Source organism: Mesocricetus auratus, unplaced genomic scaffold (genome assembly GCF_017639785.1).
Source record: "Mesocricetus auratus isolate SY011 unplaced genomic scaffold, BCM_Maur_2.0 Super-Scaffold_100004, whole genome shotgun sequence".
Taxonomy (NCBI): Eukaryota; Metazoa; Chordata; class Mammalia; order Rodentia; family Cricetidae; genus Mesocricetus; species Mesocricetus auratus.
Window position 1 is genome coordinate 57,277,308 of NW_024429189.1, and position 5,657 is coordinate 57,282,964.

Sequence of the window (5,657 nt, forward strand, 5' to 3'; positions counted from 1 at the left end):
ATCCATTTGCCTGCAGATTTCCAGATGTCATTATTTTTCACTGATGAGTAGTATTTCCTTATGTAAATGTACTACATTTTCTTTATCTATTATTTGACAGTACATATATTAAAATTGAAATAATACAGAGAAGCATGGCCATGTATAAGGAATGAAACTCAAGATAGGGCAACCTCACACCTAACCTTTTAAGCTTATACAAACATATTCTCTGAAGAATGAACATAATCCTTTTAAAAATTGATTTTGAATAAGAGACTAAATATCCAAAAGACAAAACTAATAAAAAGGCAAATGTTTGCAAAAATGTAAATTATCTTCTTAAAAATTAAATATACAGGGCTTCATTATTTAAGAATGAAATAGTCCACCCACAACTGAGCTATGATTTTTCCCCCGAAATCTCCTCATGGCATTTTTCATTTCTGCATTCCTCGGAGAGTAGATTAAGGGATTCTCTATCAGACATTTGAAAGTTAAAAGCACAGTGTCCAGCTGTTAGAAATGTGGAAATAGGTCTTGCATACAGGAAGATGCATGGAACAAAGAATACAACAACCACAATGATATATGTTGGACATGTATACAAAACTTTGTGCTTCCATTCCATACTATGTGCCTTAATGGAATGTAAAATTACCCCAGAGGAAACCAGAAGAATTAATAAAATGACAGTAAAATTTGCTCTGCCACTAGCTATCACACAGAATCCAATGAGATAAATATTGGTTCAAAGAAGAATTAGTAAAGTGACAGTACAATTTGTTCTTCCAGTAGTTATCATACAGAATCCAATGAGGTAAATCTTGGTACAAGCTAGTTTTAGCAAGGGATACATATCACATAAAAGCTGTTAGTGTTGTTTGGACCATAGAAAGGGAGCTGATGAGTGAAGATGAACTGAATTCATGACTGAAGAAAAACCCCAAGCCAGACCCCCAACAGCATGAGAACACGCACCTGATATTTCATGATGGTAAAATAATGAAGAGGTTTACAGATGACCACATAGGGATAATAGGCTATCACCACCTGAAGAATGACCTAAGTTCATTCTTGTGTCATAAAAGTAAGATAGGAAATGGTCTTTGTTTCATAGAGGAAGACAATGATTATTTGAGGGGTAAGTAGAACAGATAGAATTTATAAATGATATTAAGTCAGAAAAAAGTCAATAGGAGATTTGAGGGCAGATTGCCCATTACTGTCACCATGTCAATGAAAAAGAATGTGACAAGCATAACGTTTTGGCCCTTAGAGTTCTGGGTGAGGCTTCCCACTTGTTCTTCTGAGGATGTTGAACTCACTCAGGTATAGGAACCTACAGAAAAGATCAAATGATGAGTTTGAAATGATTTTAACTCCATGTCACAATGAAGACATTTTTTTCAACAGTTATGCCATGCTGGTTACACAATATCTCACTGGAAAAGGAGAGTTTGAATCTCTTCAATCATTGCCCACTCATTTTAAAAAATTCCTTTCTACAACCTTAAAAATTAATCATCAGGGATCGTATAGCAGAACCTCAGATGATGTATTCATGAAATTATCTACTGAGAGTAAAATCACAAGAAGAAGCTGTTTTTTCATATTCATGCAAAATAATATCTACAATATAAACAATAAAATATTGTGTCGAAGTTTACATAAAGCCTTTCTGATTACATAGTATGATGCTATGAGCTTTTTTGTGTTTGGTTTTTTGAGACAGTGTTCCTCTGTGTAGTCATGGATATCCTGGAACTCACTCACATTATTTAGTTCAAGCTGGCCTTGAACTCAATGATTCTCCTGTCTCCCCAGTGCTGAGATTCAAGGTGTGCACTACCAATGCCTGGCTAATATGAGCTCCTAACTTCTGTAAATTGCAGCAATTCTATCAAACACATTTGATTGGCCTTTAAATGCACAATCTAAATATAATTGAATTTCAAACTTCCTTAGAGATGAGAGTGAGCAAAATTAATGTTAAATTTACTCTCCATGAAAATCAAAAAATCAGTGTTTTCCAAAATAATGCTCAGATTTTAAGAGCAGCACTGGCTGCTCTTCCAGATGTGCTGAGTTCAATTCCCAGCAACTACATAGTGGCTCAAAATCATCTGTTTTGAGATATGGTGCCCTCCTCTGGCCTGCTGGCAGACAGAACACTGTGTACAATAAATAAATATATGAATACATAAATAAATACATAAATAAATCCTTAAACACAGATGTTAAGGTAAGCTTTATATAAATTATGCATGTATTTGTACTCATACAAATAAGTATACATCAGTTGAATTCATTTTTTTATATTCACGGCTATTTTGTACAAAAAAGCCACACAATTCATGATACATTGGTACTTTAAATGTTTTCTTCTCATGTTTTAGGATATATTATTACTATTTCTGTATCAAAAATTCAAAAATATAAAGAACCTGCTTTTGCATAAGAGTTTCTATGACAATATGCAATCTTTGTCTCTGTTATTTTGGAATAATCAAGCACAGCATAGTATTCCTTATTTGGGATCATATTTTATTTCCAAATATATATAGGTTGCTGAATTCTTATCACTGAGAATTCTATCTCAATAGATATAATAACATTTTTATTAGAATATTTTCCCATTAGTAAAGCTAATATAGTATGTGCTTAAGGCTGTTATAATCACTGCATGAAGCAATTCTTATTATTGGTTATTAAATATTCACATTAATTCTAAATGTATATATCATTTATTCTTATTTGAGTTAAGTAAATCATGTATTGCTATTTTCAGATGTGATTGGGTGACAATTTTTGTGCGAGATTCAAACAGAAAGATTGACAACATACTCCATTTCATTTTTTTTTTCTTTTAATTTTAAATAGCTTGTTTTACATGTCAATCCTAGTTCCCTCTCCCTCCCCTCCTCCTGTACCCCCCCACCATTCCCCCAGCCTCCCACCCTATTGCCATTTCCTTCCACCTGGGGGGATATCTCTAGAGTCTGTCATTTCACTCAGGGCAGGGTCCGGGCTGAGAGAGCATCCCTCTTTGTGTTATGGACACACGATGTCTGTGTGTATGTCAGGGATAAAAACTATTCCACTGCCCAGGGCCCCATAGTTTGCCCAGGCCTCCTCACTGACTCTCACATTCAGGGGATCTGAATCAGTCCCATGCTGGACTCCCAGCTGCTGGTCTGGGGTCCAAGAGCTCTCCCCTGTTCAGATCAGTTGTCTCTGCCAGCCCATTCTTTGCAAATTTGCTCATCACTCCTCTCTCTCTGTCATTGGGTTGCTTGGGTTCAGTTCAGTGTTTAACTGTGGCTGTTTGCCTCTGCTTCCATGAGTCAATGGATAGAGGCTCCAGCATGGTTATAGACATCAAGTTCAATATCAGAAATGGGCATTTGAGGAGGTCTCTCCACTATTGCTTAGCTCGCCAGTTGGTGTCATCCCTTTAGATCACTAGAGGTTACACTGGTGCCTGTTCTGTCTTCCAATATATGATGCCCTCTTCTCCCTATTCTTCCCCCCTCAACCTTCCTGCTCCCCCATGACCTACTCTCTCTTCCTCTTCTCCCCCTCTCTACTTCCCATCTCCCACTCCTCCCACCCCTCGCCATGTTCCCCATCTGTTCTGAATATCTTGCCTCACTCCTCTTCTCTGGGGTACCATGCATATCTCTTAGGTTCTTTCCTGTTTCCCAGACTCTGTCAGTAGAAGTGAAGACTGGCACTATCCTCATCCATGTCTAAAATCATATATGTGTGAGTACATACCATGTTTGTCTTTTTGTGGCTGTGTTACCTCACTCAGGATGGTTTCTTCTAGTGCCATCCATTTATCTGTGAATTTCAAGATTCTATTGTTTTTTTTTCTACTGAGTAATACTCCATTGTGTAAATGTACCACATTTTCTCTATCCACTCTTTGGTTGAGGGGCATCTAGGTTGCTTCCAGGTTCTGGCTATTACAAATAATGCGGCTATGAACATGGTGGAGCAGATGCCCTTGTTGTATGAATTTGCCTCTTTTGGATATATGACTAAGAGTGGAATTGCTGGGTCTTGTGGTAGATTGATTCCCATTTTCCAGAATCTCCATACTGATTTCCAAAGTGGCTATACTAGTTGACACTCCCACCAGCAGTGGAGGAGTGTTCCCCTCTTTCCACATCCTCTACAGCATAAACTGACATTGGTGTTTTTGATTTTAGCCATTCTGGTCAGTGTAAGATGGTATCTCAAAGTGGTTTTGATGTGCATTTCCCTGATGGCTAAGGATGTTGAGCACTTTCTTAAGTGTCTCTTGGCCATTTTAGCCATTTATTGAGAATTATCTATTTAGTTATGTACCCCACCTTTTAATTGGATCCTTTGGTGTTTTGGAGACTTGCTTCTTGAGTTCTTTATAAATTTTTGAGATTAGCCCTCTGTCAGATGTGGGTTTAGTGAATATCTTTTCCCATTCTGTGGACTGCCTTTTTGTCTTGTTGACTGTGTCCTTTGCCTTACAGAAGCTTTTTCTTTTGAGGAGGTCCCATTTGTTAATTGTCTATCTCAGTGTCTGTGCCACTGGTGTTATGTTAAGGAAGTGGTCTCCTGTACCAACTAATTGAAGAGTATGTCCTCTTTTCTATTCTAAGAGTTTCAGGGTGGTTGGATTTATTTGGGATCTTTGAGGCATTTGGACTTAAGTTTTGTACAAGGTAATAGATATGGATCTATCTGCAGTCTTCTGCATGGCAATACCCAGTTATGCCAGCATCATTTTTTGAAGATGCTTTCGTTTTTTCCATTGTACAGTTTTACCTTCTTTGTCAAAAATCAAGTGTTCATAGGCGTGTAGGTTAAAAACACAGTTTACAATTTGGTTCCATTGGTCTACCTGCCTATTTTTGTGCCAATACCAAGCTGTTTTCAGGACTATAGCTCTATAATAGAGCTTGAAGCCAGGTATGGTGATGCCTCCTGAAGTTCCTTTATTGTATAGGCTTGTTTTGGCTATCCCGGGCCTTTTGTTTTTCCATATAAAGTTGATTATTGTTCTTTCAAAGTCTGTGAAAAATTGTGCCAGAATTTTGATAGGCATTGCATTGAATCTGTATTCTGCTTTTGGCAAGATTGCAATTTATATTATGTTGATCCTACCAATCCAAGAGCATGGGAGATCTTTCCATTTTCTGGTATCCTCTTTGATTTCTATCTTTAAAGACTCAAAGTTCTTGATATACAGGTCAGTCACTACCTTTGTTAACATTATCTCCAGATATTTGATGCTGTTTATGGCTATTATAAAGGGTGATTTTCTCTGATTTTTGTCTCAGCCACTTCATCATATGTATATAATAGAGCCATTGATTTTTTGAGTTAACCTTGTATCCTGCCACTTTGCTGAAGGTGTTTATCAGCTCTAGGAGTTCCCTTGCGGAGTTTTTTGGGTCACTTATATAAACAATCATATCATCTGCAAATAGTGAAAGGTTGACGTCTTCTTTTCCTATTTGTATTCCCTTGATCTCCTTTTGTTGTCTTATTGCTGTAGCTAGAACTTCAAGTACAATATTGAAGAGATATGGAGAGAGTGAACAGCCTTGTCTTGTTCGTGATTTTCAAGAAACTGCATTGAGTTTCACTACATTTAGTTTGATGTTATCTGTTGGTTTACTCTATATTGG

General features: G+C 37.1%; 1 pseudogene; it reads right to left on the reverse strand.

Moving 5' to 3' along the window:
* Positions 1-382: 382 nt before the first annotated feature.
* Positions 383-1,241, reverse strand: LOC101829299 (annotated as a pseudogene).
* Between the last annotated feature and the right edge of the window lie 4,416 nt (positions 1,242-5,657).